Here is a 20,049-nt window from a genome sequence, read left to right on the forward strand (position 1 = left end):
ACTCAAGAACTCCAAGAGAAGAGCTGAGCAATGCTTCATTTAAGAGAGCTGCTTCAGGAGTTTAAGGTAGTCAGAAAGTTCAAGCTCCTTGCCCAGATTTCTGTTTAGCAAGGAGCCTGAACTTCAGTGCTCCCAGTAATGGGGATGAGCTCAACTAATGAACTGAAGTATTGCTATAAGCAGACATGGGAGTGTAAAGGGATCCTGCATGTTTGGGACTTAAAATTGGACCATTGGGCAATCCCATGCACAGCCTGCTGAAGGAAGGTGAAGGAGTTCTGGAATGTTTTAGCGTTCTTTGTTATGGGGGAGTAGATGTCCAACTATGATGGAAATTGTGCCCAGTGCCTCTGTGGTGCAGAGGAGAAATAAGAATTTCAGTCTACTGGCAATAGTTTTAAACTGAGCACCTTGCAAGCCAGTATGGTCAAGCCACTGAGGGGAGCATCTGCAGGGGATGGTGAGGAGGAAGGTGGGAAGGGCAGGTGCTATGTTGCTGTTGAGAAGTGTTTCTGCACTCCCCTTTCCTCCTGTGGGATTCCTCTCATTTGTGCCCTCGGGCACAAACAGCTCTGTTGACTAACACGGCACAGCTTTTCCTTTCATTGCAAATCTCTCCGCTGTCTCCTCTCAAGAGGTGGCTCTGGCTCACCTTGCCTGCCTCACCTTGCATCTTGTAGGATGCACTCGCCAGCAGCTCTTGGCCTCCTCCCTGTGTGTGGTCAGGAGGGGACAGGGACAAGTCCATGTCCTTGCCTGCACCCCGGTGGCACTTGGTGAGTCTAAGATATTTGCACATCTGCTAGAGAACAAAGATGGATATGCATGGAAGAAGATCAGGATGACTTTACAGATGCCCATCTGCCCAGAAAATACTGAGCCTTTGCTACCCTTCTCAGGGAGAATCACAGGTTTTAGAGCAGCATCCATTGGTACTAAATACAGCAGAGATGTCCCTTGATCTAGTATTACTGCTTTTGACCTGTTTACTGAAAATGGTGACTCTGGTGCAATTTTTTTTAAGGAGGGGGAGCCAGGACTTCTTTCTCATTTTTATTAATTATTTATTTTGATTAATTTAAGAAATAAGCAGTGTCTTTTTCTGCCACAGATTACACATCTTGTGAGAAAATTGAAAGAGTGCTTCCATATCTCACTAAGGATACTGAAAGGATTAAGTAATTTTTGTAAAGTATTTTTAATTGCTAAAAATTTTTATGGACAAGGAAAATATTTTTCTCTTTGTGTAAATATGAAATGTCGAAGTAGAGCAGGGATACCTATGATAATCTAAAACTCATACATTTATAAATCCTCCTCTTTTTTTGGCTATTCTTATAGATCCTATTTCTGAAGATGCTCACTGTCAGCAGTTTGTAGGCAAGTCACTGGAATTTAGGGATGCTCAGCCCCAATGCTGATTATTTTTCTTCATCACAATTCACAATGGTTTCTTTAAGGTCAGTGTTGAAGACCAGGTTCTTGGCTGGAGTAAATGCAGGTGATTGTGTTCAGCTGAACAGCTGAACATCTCTATGCCTTATTTGTGCTAGATAAAGGTCATGCCTATATCCTGATGTACAAATGTCTCAGTTTGCACTGTGAAAACTATTGCTTTTTGTTTTCCCAGTAGTAAAGATATTGCAGAAGAAATAGGTTTCAAAATCCTGCTAGTCATCTGTAAGGTGGTTTAGAGTTCGTCCTGTTCTGCTAAGACATGACATTCATAGTGCAGGGCCTGGTGAGGGAGTAAACTGGAGCAACCTCATAGCTGCCAACATCAGCAGAGACAAGTGGATGCTGCTGCAGGGTTTAGCTGGTATTACTTCAGAATAAAATCCTTTCTTTAGGGCTTTAACTCCTGCTGACTGTCTAACTGCAGCTGCTGTGCTGCAGAACCTCCTGAAAAATTGTATCATATGGATAATTTCAGACTGTCAGCAGTACCAACAGTAGCAGGCAAGGAGATTACAAAGAATGGGTTAAATCACAGACTTCTTGCCTCTTCAGTATTCCTGGATAATAATCCACCTACAGTGACTCCACTCTGTGGGCAGAAAATGCCTACCTCTTTTTAAACATAATTTATGCACTCCTTTGCCTTTTGAAAAGGATAGACACCAGCCAGGTAGAAGACTGCTCTGCTGCATTAGGGCTCAGAATTAACCATCAAATGTGTGCCTGATATGCGAGTCAATCTGCCAAGTCATAAATGTTACAAGCAGACATCTGACTACAGCGTGTATTTTTGAAGTGTGCTTTTTGGCTATGTAGCCTTAGCAAACACTGTTCCTTCCAACCTGTGCTAAAAGGACAGGGATACATATGCTGTTAACCTGGCACAGTATGAAATCTGCCATGAACTGATTTCCCCAGAGGGTTTCTCCCTGCAAGGGCTGTGTGCTACGAGGAGGTGGCTCCCGGCTGATTCCCAGTGTCCTTGACTGGATCTGCAGCGAGCAGGAAGGTGCGTGATACTTTCTTCTGTGATGCAGTGGTGGCATCTGAGGGGGCTGAGGGTGTGAAGGAAGCTCATTCCTCCCCCCCCCACCCCACCCCCATGACAAAAACGTTCCTGGGCTTGGACCTGAAGGGGTTGGTTGGTGAGAAGTTTCTGCTTCTCAAGTAAAAGACAGACCTAGAAAATTCTATGGTGGTTGCATAAGTACTGAAATTGCCACAGAGCTAAAGCCTGAGCAGCAAGCAATTGACTAGGGAACATATTTCTAATAGAATTACTTTTTGACCTTTTTTTATTGTCTTGCTTTGAGTTTTGATTAACTTTACATTAATTATAGTTAGTGAACACTGAGGAAGAAAGGAATGGTTTTGTTGGTTTGAGTTTTTGGTTTTGGTTGTTTTTTTGGTTGAAATTCCAGCAGCTTTCTGTTGTTATTCTATTTGGAAAAGCAGTAATTCCTGGTCCTTTCAGGAATTACTCAAGGAAAAAACATGAACAAAGAAGTCAAATTTGATGCTCTTGATTCCTTGATTTAGGTAATGATATAAGTGACTTTGGGCTATCCCTGTGTGCTGTAAGGAATAAATCCATGGTAAATACGAGGTAGAATTAATCCTTCAAATGCAGTAGGTATTTTTGAGGAACGCAGTGGCCCCTAAGCAATGCCCAAGGCATCCAGCCATTTTCTGCTCACCTATAGCAAGAATTTCCAGATTATTTCAGTGGAGTGTCTTGTGCTGCTCACATATCTGCAATACGCCCTCTGGTCTGCATCCCAGTCACAGGGCATTTTCAGAGACATTGGCATCTGGGCAACTGTCTTATCATCTGCCTTACTCCCTGAGTCTCCAGGGCATAAACTGGGCAACTCATTGTCTCAACACAGTGCCAGAAGTGGTCCCAGTGTCATTCTCCCATGTCTGTCCGACTTCTCTGCCTCCTCTCTGATCTGTAGCAATACCTCTGTCCCTTCTGGCTGAATGTTTCCCTGGGAAGTGATCAGCTCACCTTCAATATCTGCCTGATGCCTTTGTGTCAGAGGTCTTGTAACATGATGATGATCCTGGAGACAGAGCCAGCCCAGCTGAGGAAAAGGTGAGTGCTCCTACTCTGCTTTCTGCCTTCCTGGGATTGCTCAGGGTGTCCCAGTGTGTGTCAGGCTTCAGCACATACAGCATCTGCTCTGGCATCTCATTCCATAGAGTGCTGGTCTCTTGGGAGAGGCCCACCTTGCCAGAGACAGCTCTCAGCTCATACAGTCTGCCTGCTCTAGGAAGGCAGGATGTGTTTTCTGACAACAGCCAAGACAAAAATCAAAGGTTCATTCTTTTGCACTTCGGGGATGATGAATAACTTGCTCCTTCCATTCAGAACCTTTAATCAGAATACACAGATTATGGAGAGAGAGGGTTAATTCACTTAAACTGTTTTCCAACTTTATGGGATTGCCATAAACCAGGGCCAGTTAAAATGTGGGGTCTGGTAATGGCATGTTAGTGTTTAACTTTACATGGTTTTGTTTTAAAAGGCTTATATGAGGAGATATATGTTTAACTTTTCTCATTATGTAATTAAAAGTTATTTATTAGATCTGATGATAGTCTGTTTGGCACAATGTGCTGGGTGCATCTTGCATTAATTTTTCATCTGAAATGGCAGAAATAATTTTGTGGATTTTAAACTGTTTTGCAGATGCATTGTTAAGTGTTACTAGATTTTACCTTCCTCATCCATGAAAGCTTTGTTTTCTCATTTCCTGTCAATCTTACTGAGGAGTGCTGAATAATCAGAATGAAGCAAAGATAAAATTGCCTTCTGATCTCTCTGATTTATTTTGAGAAAACTTTGGTTCCTTCTGTGTCATGTCCTCACTTCACCTGCTTAGAGAAAACATGAGAGTGGAAATTCATCTAGTGTCTCCAATTTATCTCCAAATTACTGTGCAACTGTTAGTCTCCACAATACCCAGAAGAGTTAGATAAATAATGTTCTATTATCCTGATTATAGATGTAAATCATTACCAAGAAGTTGTGGCTTGCCAGAAGTCTCATTTGAAGTCGTGGCAAGAGCTGGTGCATTTCTGGGCTTCCCAAATAAAATTATAACACTTTTCTTTGCTACCTTATCTCCTTGTTGCTTCAGCCCCATCACTATATCTGCCACTGAATCTTACACATATTTTCATATTGGAGTTCTCAGTGAATAGAATACATTAAGAAGCCACAGCTTTTCATTAGACAGCAAATATTCTCAATTAAAGATTGCTCATATATTCTAGACCCCTTAAAAAAAAAAAGTGATCAAACAAGGGCAAAGGGGTGCATGAGGATCACCTCCAGAATAATTCCTGTATGAGGACCACTGCTGGAACCAGCACAGCATCTTTTAGTCTGATATAGCAAGTGCCTGTGGTGTGCTCTCACTTCCACAAGTGCCCTATGTATTCAAGCCAGTTGTTTTCTGCTGAAATCCCATTTTTCAGCTGAAAAGAGACTGTGAGTGTGGTGAAGGACATAATGCTTGTGCAGGACTCCGGAGTGGAGAAGGTAGTTTGGCTAGGTTGGAATGCTGAAACATCCACTCTAGAGCTCTTAAGGAAATGAAGTTGGCCTCTTTCTCTCTTTTTTTTTGTCCTGCCCAGTTCTTCAGTTCTTGTGCCAGCCATCAAGGTGTCTCACCTTCACAGAAGAAAATGAGTGCATCAGAACAGGCTGTCCAAAGTCCTCACGTGTCCTTACAGCAAAGGCTTCTCCAGAATTAGCACTGGTCACAATACACAAAGCTTTTCACGTGGAACCTAATCCTTTTTTTATTATTTGGCAAACTTGAAACAGCAAAAGCTTCTCTTTTGACCTCAAAAATCTTACTGCAAACCCCCTTCTTCCTGGGCTCTCATGAGGGCTGTTTCTTTGCTTGCAGCACATGCAGAAGGTACTGCATATTGCTAATTCACTTGAACTATTCTGAATAGGTTGTCACCTTGCTGAAAAAGGAATTCCTCTAAGTGGCCACAGTCTGAGATTTCAAACTCCTGACTGTCTCTCTCTCCTAGCAAGCTGCTGATTTGTCATCCTGTGTTCCTTTTCCAGGGTCCTAACTCTATTTGTCCCTCAATATCCAGTGAACCTTGAGGGATGAGACTTCCCTCTCCCTACAGTGATTTTCTTTTCTAGCTCCGAAGACTCCTTCCATTTCCTATTTCTGGGAGATATATCCTCCTCCAGGCATTCTCCTTCTCACTGCTTACATTGCAACCACTATTTTCTGCAGTTCCACTTCAGGAATGTCCTTCTCACGTCTGATGGTGACTGCAGTTCCTCCACTGCATAGCATCCCATGCTCTGTGAGCAGGAGAGCAGCTATTCAACAGTGATTAAAATGCTGTTTAAAACCCAGAATTGGTGCTACAGACTCTGGGTGTAAGAGGAACTATCAGAAGGACAAGAACATATTGATGCTTCTAAAAGAGGGAGTATTTTTGTGTCCAGAAAAGCTAAAAAACCACAGTGCCAGGTTGAGAATCATTTGAAGATTTTTTTTTTTCTGACCTACAAGGAAAGCTGTTTATATTCCCAACTAATTTTGAACAAACCAAACAAAAAACCCTCGCCTCAACAAGATAGACTGCAATAAGGTGGATGTGTATTTGTAAGTAACTCAATGGAAATTATGAAAAGCAATCTGGAAAAAAAAAGATCCTTTTTTCCTTGAAAACATTCAACAAGGTTTGTCATGTTTGTCCTTCAGATTTCAAACAAACAAGGTTTTTTTCTTACCTACAGTTTTTAGCAAAATATTGTGCAGAAAGTCATTTCCTTTTTATCTCCTGGTATTCCCTCTTAAATTTTGCTGCTTTGTTCTTTTTTTTTTTTTTCTTTCTGACTACCATTTTTTTTCCACTTTTTTATTAAGTCAGTGTGAGGGAGAAAAAGAAATTAATATTGGGGAGAGAAGAGAAACTGGGATTTTTCCTAATGGGGAAAGGATAAAGCTTTGAAAAAGTGTTATTTGAGAGGAGGGGGAGAAATTGGAGAAAAAAAAATTTTGTTGCCAAAATGTATCTATATTTATTTGTCCAGCCCTAGATCTGAAACTGGGGTACATACAATATTCTTTCTTAGCCAAAATGTCTGTGTATTGTGAGAAGGCATCCTAAATATCATCTACAAAATTTTCAAAAATGTAAACCACCAAAAAGATCAAGTCATGAATGGTTTCCCTTCCTTGCAACTCTCACGAGCAGCTGAATTGGAAAGGAGAATAACTGTGTGCAATAAATGCTAGAGGAGCTGGTGGCAAGCATGGTGACTTTACTTAAGCCTCATGTCTTTCTGTGTGTTTAAAAAGAAAAAAAGTCTCTGCTTCAGCATAATGAGAGATTGAAAACCATGAGTGACCACTAAGGATTTTAATGAAGGCAGATGTATTTAAAAAAGAATATATTCCACCCTAAGCTGCGAGCCTGTGGTGAATTTTGTTAACTAGTATTTGTAATTTAGGCAACTGAGTTGGCTTAAAAGCATTTTTGTGGCCTGTGGGCATTTTAATAGCAGGACTCCACTGAGTGTTATTGGGAATTATGCAGCTTGAGAGTTTAATGCCATCCTGAAATTCTTCTTGATTACGGCTAGTACCCTATACAGTGTAAGGACTAAATGGAAAACATTTTTTTTTCATTTGAATCCAAGTCCTTATTGATATTCCTGTCAAAATACAGTTTCTGGTCTCTCAAACACAGAGCAAGACTTGTGAATGTAGTTTTCACACATAATTTCTGGATGTATTTGTGAGCCTTTTGCCATCTGTGTACATTACAGCACTTTAGAATAAACTGCTGTGCAAGCTGTACAAGCAGTTGGACAGTTGTACAAGCTCATAGCAGAAATCTCTCTTTTTACTTTTTATTTTCTGCAATTGTCAAAGTGAGGAGCAAGGGATGTCACATAAAAGTATTTCTACTATAAGTTTTGCAGTTACTAAAATTAATTATGTGCCCACAGTTATCATAAGTGGAAATTGCATCTGTTAGACTGATACTGCTAAATAAAACCTGGTTGACTACTGTGATGAACAATATCCTCAGATATCCTTGTGGAAGTAAAAATACCCCAATTATTCCTAATATTCACATCTGAAACCTCTGCTTAAATTTACAGTAATTGAGATTTAATTGTAAACACATACATCTCACTTCTAAAATAGATTTAGAACAAAAATATTAGATGCAATTTCTCACTGGTCTAAATTAGATCTTGCTATTGAAGTCAAGAGCAAGAAAAGCTTATATTTGCAAGAAATGCCTTCAAATCAATGAGCAGCTCTGTGTGTTGTTCTCAGCAGACATGCAGCTGACTTGAAATCCTACCTGGATGAAGAGAATACAAAAACCACTTCACCTTGGTGCTTACAAAAATGATACCTGAATGGTAAAAGCAAAAGCCTATGGATACACACTCTCCCTGTGCAGGATTCTATAACCACGTAGACCGAGGGAAGAGAGCAGCTGCCTGCTTTACCCAGCTTTATTTCCCATCAGATAGAGGTTGTGTAATATGTCTGTATAAAGGAAGACATGGCTCCAATTGCTTCAAAGGAAAGTTTTCCACCTGCTAGCAGAAGGAAAGTAAGTATGACCTCCCCAGATTCCTACGTGTGAAGTGTAACATTCCCCTGTTTGCAAGAGCCCAGCAGAAGCCTTGTGGATGTTCCCCATTCCTCTGAATTTTCTTACAAGGTGGCCTGCATCCTAATTGCCTGGAGTATTTTGCCCTTCAATATTGAATACTTGCTTCAAATTCTAATAATAATTTCATTATTATTGTCCTTTTTGTTACAGTTTTTAAAAGTTTTTTTATTAATTGTTGAGACTCACAGAACCTTGTTGATGCAGGGTAGCATTAGTACCAGCAGTCTCCTTATCAGATGTGATAAATAGATGTACGAAGCTACCACAACAACATTTTAAGTTTTTTAGTGCTTAGAATCTTTGGAGATCAACTTAAGGACCATCTGCACTCGTCACTGACTTCTAAGAGAGCTACAAAAACTGGGATCCAATGCTGGAATTTCTGTTGTGGCTGTGGTGAGCTCAACATTTATATCTAGAGGGGACTTTGATTAATGTAGAATGTCAAAGGCTTCATGAGACCATGGAGACAGGACTCAGCCCAATGCCTGAAACAGGCTTGAGATTAACTTGTTTTTAGATGTGGTAGCAAGTCTTAGGGATGACTGAGAGTCTGGAAAATACCATTCCTCCTATTTCAACAGCATAGTTAGTTTTAAAAAGTGCATCTTTAATTGCAAAATAGGCTGGAACTGTTTTCATACAGAAAGCAAGGGGCTTAGGGGCACAGCTTTAAACTTCCTGGCTTTTGCTCATATTCTGCCACAGCTCCCAGTAATATTTCTCTTTCATCTACATTTGCTATAGTTCCTTCTTTCTTACTTTCTAATAATTTAAGAGACAAGATGACAGAACAGATTAAAAAATATCTATAAATAATACCGTACGTAAAAAGGCATTTACCCACTGAGTCTTAGAACTCATTCCCTGATTTGGATCTATTTTTATAAGCTTCATCTCACTTGACACTGACAATGATTCACATAAATATTAAGTGTTCATTTTTAGTCCAGTGCACATAAGTGAAGTTAAACTGTAGTGTTCTTTAGAGTTTTTACCCCGGAGGTCCTTACTTAGGATGGCAAGAGGGTTAGGGGCATGCTGTTCTTAAGCACTTTACAATCATCACAAAGCTAGTGTAGATGGAGCATTTAAAAATTTTTCAGTGACATTCACATTTCAAATGGGTTTTTTTTTTTACTTTTTTTTTTTTTTCCTGTAGAATATAAAAAGAGGGTATGTTGTCCTGAATTAAAGTCTAAACCTGAAGGCTGTGGAATAACATGGTTTCTTATTTATATCTCTTTTGTGTTGTGGTTATGTTCAACTTCATCACTATTCTTTTGCTGCATCTTGTTTCTTAATTTAAGCAGCCCTGAGATGTTTTATTAATCGTCCAAACATTTTGTTCTTTGTACTATGCAGCAAAACTATTTAAACAATGAAAGAAAATTTTTATTTCAATTTTTGTCACTTCTGAGTTCTAATACAATTGTGTTTCTGTTATAGCAGGAGTATGTTTGATAACAGATGGTAAAACTGCAAAACCATCTTCGCTTCATTAGCGTCCCTGGCAAGTCTTCCTATATAGGGTGAGTTACATCAGAGAGGGATATTTAACAGCGTACCCTTTACAGTTTCCAGTAAGATTTTGGACTAGTTTTAAGTGTATCATGAAAGCAGTGAATGTAATAGCTAGAATGCCCATTGATCACTTGTGTGTTGGTTGTTAAAACCAGAACTAAACATACATGCTGTAAAAGGCTCGGATCTAGCAAAGACTTGTTTTAGTGCTTTTCCAAGTCAGATTTTTCCTGGCAATAATTTCATTGAGGTCACTTTCCTTTAATGATGATCATGGTTTTTTATTAAGAAGTAATAAAATATAAGTGATCAATCTCCATTTAAATTAAAAGAATGCTTATGTTAAAATATTAATGAAAAGGCAGCCTTCAGAGATTTTAAAAATGCTTTTATTTCCATGGCATGAGTGAAAGGTGACAGATTGATAGCCCTGGGAAACGTAGATCTTTTCAAAACAAATCATGTGATGTGTCCTCACACTGACTTTGGAGCTCGCTTTGCAGCATGGCAGAATTGCTCAGGCTCTGGGGTGAAAAAGTCCTCTCTAATTTTGCATACCATCTACTCTCATATCACCTCCTACTTTTCTGTGCATTTTGCACATTCTTTCTCCATAGGGTTGCACAGAGATCCCAAAATCATAATGCATGGCTCATCCTGAAGTCCAATGCATGAGGACAACATATGGTTATTTCCTACCAGGACCTGGCTTCCAAAAAGTGAGTGAAAATAAAAGGACCAGTCTTGTCATATGCCAGCATTAAACTATCTCTGATAATGCCACTATGTATATCTGGTTTGTGCTATTGATCTTGCTAAATTCAGTAGCCCAGAATTACCACAGAGGAACGGCCTCTTCCACATCATTGGGAAATGCTACTTTGCCATCTTCCCAGTATAATGGTTTGTGAAATCCTCATGCTGTGCAAATTGGATTAACTTCACTAACTGCCTGGATTATGCAGCTTTGTGAAGTGGGGAGGACTCCCAAGCAGAGATGGATGGAAATTGTGCAGTGAGAGGAAAATATTAAATTTGAAATTTCACATTCTAAGCAAAATACAGTAGCCACTAGTTTATTGCGTCGAGGGAACTGTGTCGTACCACAAATATCTCATGTTTTTGTTTAAGTATATTTTTTACAACAGTGTATATTCACAATGTATTTGGCAAGTTCATTTAAAGGATTTTCCTATTAGTGAAGGAAAATTATGGGCATCAACCAGGCTTTGATATAAGGTAGTTGCCAACAGTGCTAAGGCAGTTTTGGGCACAAGCAGAAACAACGCTGTAGGTACTGGGAAATTTTAATATGCATTAAAAAAAATTACAAATTCATGGTTAGTGTTTTGGGAATTCTAAGCTTGAACTCACATGGTGGTACCCTTCCATGAGTCTGCCCTCAGAAGTGAAGATGTAGGAAGTGACTGCTAGATTTCCTGGGTGCAGGAGGGATGGAGAAGGTGGCGATGGAGAAGCCCTGCTGTCTGTGCACTGGCACACACTGCACCTTTGGAAGGATCACAGCCTTGGGGAATCTTCTGCTGCAGTCCAGGTTTATTTGGAAAACACTACATGTGAGTATAGTGTAAAGCCTTCCCTTAGATGCTGTCAACTTGCTGTTTTTATAGTACAAGCATTTAGAGGTGTCACAGAAATTATAACTCTATTGTGCTAGCTCCTGAAATAAACATACAGTAAGGGAGAGAGGAAAAAGTGCAAAGCAAATAACCTTAGAAATCTTGTTTTTCTATTTTGAAATCAACATAGTAAGATTAAACATCTTGTATGATTTCACACACAGTAAAATTCAAAGAAAATGAGGGGGGCTGAAGCATACCCAAATGATGTGCCATACTGAGCTAATAAAATGTGGTGTGTGCTTGGGCCCATTGCAAATGTTCATTTGCTGAGCTAAATACGTGTGACCTGCCTTTGCACTATTGGCATGCTGCAGATGTTGCTCCTGAGAGGATCCTTCAGTGCTAACATAGGCAAGCAAGCGGGGCTTTGGTCAGATCTTCTAACAAATTCTCATTCTATAAACTGCATTAATTCGGTTGCTTGCAATCATTTGTACAAATCTCAGGTTTGGGAACTTTTTGAGGGTTTTGTTTTTTGTTGTCTTGTACGTTTCCACCGTGTAGGTCTGTGTACTTGTCTCAGGACATGTGGGAAAGTTCTGAATGAATGTTAAAAATCACCCTGTAAGAGCCAAGGCTTACCCTGCTGTCCCAACCAAGATATGCTTTGGGAACAGTAAATGCACAGTTTTAGACATTCCTACAGCTGATGGTAATATGGACATGAAGATAAATTTGTAGTTTGGAGTTGAAGATACTATAAAATTTTTACTTCAATTTCAAACTTTTATTTGCCTGTAATCCATGGCACTGACACAGTGAAAACTGAGCTTCTTTACTTAGTTTCTACTTAGAGCAGGTTCTCCAAAAGATGCTTTCTTTAGACCAGTGAATGCACTTTTGCACTATTGATTTCCTGCTGCTTAGACATAACTAACATTTTAAGTAATCTATACAGTTTTGAAATTTACATTAGGTCTTTTAATAAAATCCCTAGCACCTCAGGGACTTCTTGGTAGGATAGACAGTGAACTCCTATCAGCTGAACACTAAACAACAGAACACTAAATTTCAATATCACTTGAGCAAAATTCTGACCTAAGCTGATCTGCTACTGCCCCGAAACCTGAAAGCCAACCATCACCCCACAGCAGTTGCCTCTGTCTGGGTATTGGTTGAGCTATGAGAGCACAGTCAGGTTGCTCTTGGTTTGTCCTTACAAGTGCTTTACTGAGAAACCCTGAGTTAAAATCAGTTCTGCATTATGCGGGACACATTCCCGAGAAGTGCTAAGACGTACTGTCACTAGATTTCTTGCAGAACTCCACACTAGATGAGAAGGGGAGATCCATGCTAAAAAAGGAAACAGGAATAGCACAATGTGGCTGAGATCATGTTGTGGTGTTTTTAGAGTAGAGATCAAAGGCTGCTGAGAAGGCAAGCCCTTTTGCATTGCATGTTGTGGCAATTACACAATTGTCCTTGTCCTGAAAATTTTTACCTGAAATAGATCTGCATGGGTCTCTGTTTGGATCCCACTAAAATCAGTGGTAGTTGGGACTGTGGTCCTACAAAGTGGGGTGGGATTTTAGCAATGGTCTGTTCGCTTCCTGCCTGTGTCCTTTTCTGCTCTAGGACGTGACCTCCCTTCTGCTGGAGGTTGTAGGTGCTCAGCACTTTAGAGATTTCTTCCTTTTCATTTTGTTTTGAAGTCTGTTATCAAGCCTGAAACATTCTGACTGAAGGTTTTAATTTAATTTATAACTGGATAAATCACAGAACTGACCTGCACCATCTATACCTGTCAATTGATCTGGTGCAATTGAAAACTGCAAGAAGCCCAAGCTGATATATAGAGCAGGGATATTGGAATGAATTTTCAAGGGAAATCTGCAGCTAATTTTCTTAGGCATGTTAAATGATAAGCAACCCCAGCTGACCAGATCGTTTTGTGTTTAAGAATGTGATTTTTGAGTGCAAATGTGGGCAGCAAGAGAAACTCTGCTGCAGAAACAAGTAGTTATTAAGTAACCGCTGATGTATCTCTGTGTACCTTTAATTTTTTTTGTGAATGGATAGATGATCAAGAACATTTGGAAGAGAAGATCAATTTGGTTTGGCTGTGCAGGTGAAAATGTATGTCTTAACTTTTATTTGCCTCTGAAAATTATAAGACTCAGTAGCAATAGGTTTTGCCTTTGCTATTTAAAAGCAAATAATCCATTTTATTGCCTCTTAAAAGGGACATTCTCTCCCAGGTTTCCAAGGAAAAAGCCAGTATGACATTTTAAGCTATTTCTTGTAGTCATAACACCTCAGTGGTCCTGACCCAAGATTTTTCAAAGTCAATCTAGCAGTGCTGAGAGTTACTGCTTCTCCTGAAGTATCAACATAATTACATAAGTGTGTGCCAGCAGTGTGTGCTTGTATTGGTAGCTCATGTGCAGCACACACATTGCTGGCTGTCTGCAGCGCACTGAAATCTGAGATTTATTGCATTTACAAAAGGCCATTACAATGCAATTTTAACTTACTGTCATTAAAGGGTCTTACATCATAAGAAATCACTGCAAAAAGCCTTGGCCCACGATTTATTCATAATTTTTATTGCATGATTTATTAGCGCCTCTGTTACATTTTATAAATCTTATCAGAAAGAAATTAAAATCAATTAGGGCCTGGTCCTTTTACCTTTACCCGTGTTGGGTGGTACCTTGTTCTCAGCCTGACGGAAATGGGGATATTCCTGGAGTAAGCTATCACTACAGGAGTAGGAGTGAAGATAGCAAAATCTGGTTACTTAGTGAGCACAGGAGAGAGATGTAAAAATTATTCTAGAAATGACAGCATTTGGTTTATATTCCAGGGGGAGGAGGTGGTTCTCCATGGATTCATAGATTTCTCTGATTTCATCCGATCCTACCGCTTCTGTGTACCATTTGGAGTGAATCACATATTTATGTAATTCAATATTCAGCAGGGAAAGCCAAGTCAGCCTTCTAAACTGTTCTTTCCTCAGATCAAATTCAGCATATAGTAACTGAGCAGCTAATTGTAAGACAATTGCAAAGATCTCAAAATGGCTTTTCTATCAGTCTTATACCCCAAGAATGCACACAAATCTCATAAAATCAAGCTTATACAAAATGGAAACTCAGTTTTGCCATCTATATTTGCATGAGAAAGAATTACGCACTTGATTATCAGTTAGGGCCCAATTTTTCAATCAGAACACCCCTGCTTGCCCTTTCTATTACGAAACACAGCGCTTGGATATGATTTAGTTGAACATTAATTGAAGTCATGTGGTTTAAAGGGGGATGTATTCTACAGTCCTTTGCAGTAGAAAAAGCCAATAAGATCATGATGAGCTTTGTCAGTATTAGAGCTCTGTTTTGATGCAGTGTGCTAAAGATGCTCATGTCTTTAAAAGATTATGAGCACATGTATTTGAATATGTATGCTCCTAATAAATTGCTAAGATCTATTGCACTTCAGTGCTTTGGAATGGAAATAGGCACCGTGTCTATTAAAAAAAGCAGCACACAGCAATTAATTTTTTACTCTGAACCATACTGCAGGAAAATTCATTTCTATCCTTGAAGTTGGTGGTAATTTTGGCTGAGTTTCAATAACAGTAAGGCTGGGCCCTCTGTTGCTAACATCTCTCCTTATGTTAAGAGAAAGGCAGTATGTATAGACTTTACTAAAGTACTACTGTAAATATACACTATGCATTTGTACAAATAAGACTGTTACATGCTAGATCGCACAGCAGAAGGGAAGAACAAAATGGAAAAATAGTTTTCCTAGGTATAGTCTAATACACCACAGTTCTGTGAATAGTTCTAAAATAGAAATATTATAATTGATCCACAGATCTTTTTCTCCTTTGTCTCATGATAGACCAACAGAGAATTACTAGTATTTTGTTGCCTTTTTTGCCCTAACCAAAACCAAAATGGCAAATGTCAGGAGAAGGGCAAAGAAAATAACTGAAGGTACATAGGGATGGATTAAAGAGAGAAGGGACCAAATATCTTTCTGAAACCAGCCACTAAATTCACATTGATTTCAGTGGCACCACGGTTACTTCTGCAGAAATATTTTGGGGTGGTTTAATTTTGAAGTCCTTCCTCATATGGAAATCCCACTCAGCATCGTAGGAGGTGGCAGCAATAGGAAGGCATATATATGTGTATGCATATGATGGTATGATCCATACAATCACAGCCTGGGCTAAATGAAGTAAATTTTGTAACCTAGAAACATTAAAATTAAGTGAGATCAAAAAAATTGAATTAAAATGGCAACAGATGCTGTTCTTTTTTAAGGTTTTAGAATAATACAAATAAAATTGGAAATAGGAAGATAGATTTTAAAAAAATGTCCTTGAATCCCAACTGCTAAGTCTGTACTAGGCAGCCATGGAATTGTCAGGTGGGTAACATCATCTCTCTCATCTCCCTGTGAGATCGTGACTTCAAAGAGATTGTAAGATTTTCTGGGCAGACATCATATCTTCCTGTGTGCTTGTGAGCAGCTCAAACTGGTGAAGCTGTGATTCTGCATGGCTGTTCTGATACTTTTAATTCTTTTATTGTGTGTGGTAGTTTAAAAACATATTACTTCTGAATTTGGATGGACAATTCCCAGGAGTTTCTTGTGTACCTGCTCCCACCGTCACCAATTTGATGGGGATTGGATATTTGACTTGGAGCAGTGAACACTTTCTAGCTGGCATTGCAAAGGTTTCTTTGGTCAGGATGCAGAGAAGACTACCATGCTTACTAGTGGGTTATGTAAGGATTTGCAGTAACGTGTTCCTTGATGGGAGAAAATAGGAATAAAATGGAATTTTAGGAACTATATTAATAATGAATGATAGAATGGTAGTTAATAGATGTCTGTAATTCTATTATACTACAAGTGCAAGGGAAACCTCATTTGATGTGGAAAGATTCTCATTTTTCCAGAGCTGTAATGCAGCGTGCAGTTAAAATTAGGCTGTCTCGTTAATTGTCACAGTATATGGTGAGAATTCCTGCAGCCAGCCTCAGTGCAGGATTAGATATGGCTCTGCAGGAGACACCTTCCAGAAAGGCTCAGGGTGGGAGAGCAGCTCCAACAGGGCCCCTTGGAAGCTGTCCCTGAGGAGGGTAGAGGGAAGCGAGCAGGGCAGCTCTCATCCCCTCTGTTCCTGCTTGGTGGGAGGCTGCAGACCACTGTCTGTGGAGTCCTCCTGTGCCAAGCATGTCCTGCACCACACATCTATGGAATAAGCTCTCCTTGTGCAGGATGAGGAGTATCTGTTCCCACTCCCTGAGATCTGCCTCAATTCCTGAGCTAAGCCGTGCTGGCCAAGGGTAAGGAAAGAGCAGAATCACCCCAGCCTCTAATCCTCAAGACAGTGTGGTTATTCAGGAACTAGGATCCCATAAGCCTTTTCATACCTATGGGTTGTACTTTATATAGAGAAAAATCAGTTTAAATGAACACAGCAAGGTTGAAATGCTCCTGAATGTACAAAAGAAAGCTGGAAGAAATCCCTGGGGAATACCTTTCTCTCATCTCTTTACCACTGTCCTTTTTCCTGTCTCCTTCTCAGTGTCAGAAACTTGTCCTTCAAAAGTCACCCACTGAGGAAAGCAGATTCTTCTGCAGGATGTGAAGGGGAAACATGAGGGAAGGGTGAGTGAGAGTTTTGCTTTTCCTCTTACAGATCAAAGTGGTACAGCATATGCCAGGATTGCAAGTCAAGCTGTTGAGGACTTTCCATAGGACCCCAACCAGCTTTTATTTAAAAAAGAGTAAAGGTTTATTTGGAAGGACTACAAAACCTTTCCTGAGAGTTCATTAAAAAAGCTTAACTGTCCAATTTGAATGTGAGCAGTAGGCACAATCTCAGCTAAAAGCTCCTTGTTCTCAAACACTGAGTAACCCAAGGAATGTGAATTAACACAAACACAACCTTATCCTGCTGAGGAGGAGGAAGGGGAATAAATATGTTAGATACCTGCAGGCCAAACTCGCCAGGAAGTCAGTGGGAGCTTTACTAGTGGAAGAACAGCATGACCAGACATAAATATAAAGGGGAGAGGATGCCAAGAAAATATTTTTCACACATTTGTGTACTGAGGGATCTATGAAGTCTAGTAAGTACTGAGGGCAGGAACTCTACCACAGTATAACTCTCTGCTGCTTTAGCACAGCTTTCTGGCTGGCTGTATTTCCCCCTTTTTGCCTACTTAGAATAAATTAATTTACAAAGTTGTCTGATGATGCAAAAAGGACAGTTCTAATGAGCTTCAAAGAAACATCAGTTTAGGTATGGTCCGTGATATTTAGCTGTCTGGACAGATGATTTTGGATCCCTGGATCTTTCCCATCATCTTTTGTTACTCTGTTCAGATCTCAAGGCACAAGATTTTGCCTCTGATATCCAAACATGGGTTCTTTAGGTTAAGGAGAAGTGTAATACCTGTTTATCTTACTAAGATAGATGTCTAAGGCAGTTTGTCATTTGAAACAAACTGTCTTTTCTTATTATAGATATAGAAGATTATGCAATTTTGAAGTGTTTCCTCTTTTTAGAAAGAACTACATTATTAAGAAATTAGAGCAGAAAAAACTTGAAATTAATTAAAATCAGCCACTATTGTTTTAACAAGCAACTGTTGACTATGTTGCACCTAAAGACAAATGATTAGTGACTAGGAGCTTTGCCTAATCAAAGTAAGAAATAAACAAAATTTGCAGAGTTAGCTGATTTTGCCTGACGTATACAAATGCACTTCCAGTCTTCCCTGGCTGTCTACAAGGAGATCAGAAGTAATTTAGTATGAGTCAGGTGGGGGTGAAGCAAAACAGTCAAATGTACCTGTATTTGCAAGCAGCGTCCATCAAAATCCTCCAAGAATGGCTGGATTTGAGTAAATGCTGAGCTTTTCATATACAGTTCCTAAACATTCACTGATCTAGGATACCAATACAGTCCAGAGAATCTTGCTTTATACAGATATGCAGATTTTCATTTAATCTTAATATTCAGAAACTGTATTCTTTTTACTTGCCCAAGTGTAACACTATAATGGTTATGTAAACTGATGCTTACATTGAGATGTTATTTTGACATGCATTTTGGTGCCATATGTAAACATCAGAGGTCTGTAATAACTACCCTTAGTACAGGTCTCAGTTCCCTTTAGGAAGAGAAAATTTTGTGGGTTTTTTTTTTTTTGACAAAATGGCATTGTGAATTTAGATTTTTGCACAATGAAATTGCAGTTTGTAACTAAAAGAAGCGGACTCAATTAGAAGTGGGGTAACAGTGGATTTGTTGCCTGACTCTACCAATAATTTCCTTAATATACCATTCACTTGTTAATGATGTTATCAATTATTTTACTATAAATTAGCTATTGTGAGCTTCAGGTCTTTTTCAATGTCTGTGATAGGTTACAGGAGCATAAATCAAACTCCCATCTCTTTTTACATCCATAACCATAACTTATGGCTTTTATTAGGAAATGTTAAGTGTCCTATAATGTCTTCTTAATGGACAGTGTGTGCATGTGTTGATGAGGAAAGCCATCTTCCTTCATGCAAAATATTAATGCATGTGGCCTACGTCTCCATAGATACAAGTTAAAGAATCATATTTAACCCATGAAATATTCAGAGTACACATATTTATCTAGTCTTAACAATCCTCTAAGGAAAGAACAAGTCAGAGGTAAATCAGAAGTTGGATTCTAACAGGTATGCACAAGTGAATGTGAATAAATGGTACATCATCCACTCAAAAAAAAAAACCCAACAAAGCCAAAACATTTTATTAAACACCTATTGCTAAATGAAAATACCCTCAGAGAATTTATATCCGTCTAGAATTCCAGCCTGTGCATCACAAAGACTGCTAATATTGGTTATAAATTCTTGTCCTTCTCCTAAAATATCATAATGCCTCCAAGAAAAAGGGTGTTTTAAGCTCTGTATCCTTTTCATTGGGACAACATTATCCATTTGGATTTTGAACCATTTCCCAAAACCTTGAACAAGCAAATTACTTTCACTTGAAGTATGTTTTACCAACAGATTCCTGGGTACCAGAGAGATCTGCCATTCAGATTGCCTGCTAACACTGGGCTTGATTAATGGAAACCAAGCATTTTCAAGGATACCCTCCAGCCTTGTTCCCTTGGCAGAAACCAGGAATTTGAAAGCTGCACTACAACAGCATCATCTTTCCATCTTGTGGTAAATATTCTATTATTCTTTAATCCTCCATGCTGTTTAAAGGAATTAATTTAAAATATGAACTCCTTTGTTCAGGGAGGAAGTCTCCAAATGTGTATAAACAAGAATCTTTAGAAATGCACCAAGATATAACTCCAGGATCTGCTCCAGCTTTCCCCATTCATTCAGTTTGCAGACCTGGTGTCTCCCTGCTGGAGATCTCTGCTCAGACCAAGTCTCCGGCAGCTGCTATTCAGCCACCCATTCATACACAGCCAGCTCCCTGCTCCTTGCATTTCCACTTCTCTTTCCTCCATCCATCCAATTTTCTCCCTAATCTGATCTCACTTCTTTGATCCTTCTCAGGAACACTGATCACCCTCCCCCACCAAAGCACCACTCATCCTTACTGAGGTCTGGCAAAAATTAAGCTCTAACAAAGGTGCATTTAAGAGTAGAGCCTATGCCAACCAATTTCTTTATGAAGGCACTATCCTCCATCTGTTTCCCTAGTTATCAAATTGACTATCTTGGGAGTTAATCCTGCTGCTGTTCC

The 20,049-nt window shown here is 39.4% G+C and overlaps 1 protein-coding gene across 4 annotated transcripts in view; it reads right to left on the bottom strand.

The window, feature by feature from the left end:
- Nucleotides 1-20,049, bottom strand: part of KCNC1 (potassium voltage-gated channel subfamily C member 1) — a 123,347-nt gene that overhangs the window by 101,175 nt on the left and 2,123 nt on the right. The gene's annotated exons all lie outside the window — the stretch shown is intronic.

The sequence above is a fragment of the Zonotrichia leucophrys genome, chromosome 5 (genome assembly GCF_028769735.1).
Source record: "Zonotrichia leucophrys gambelii isolate GWCS_2022_RI chromosome 5, RI_Zleu_2.0, whole genome shotgun sequence".
Taxonomy (NCBI): domain Eukaryota; kingdom Metazoa; phylum Chordata; class Aves; order Passeriformes; family Passerellidae; genus Zonotrichia; species Zonotrichia leucophrys.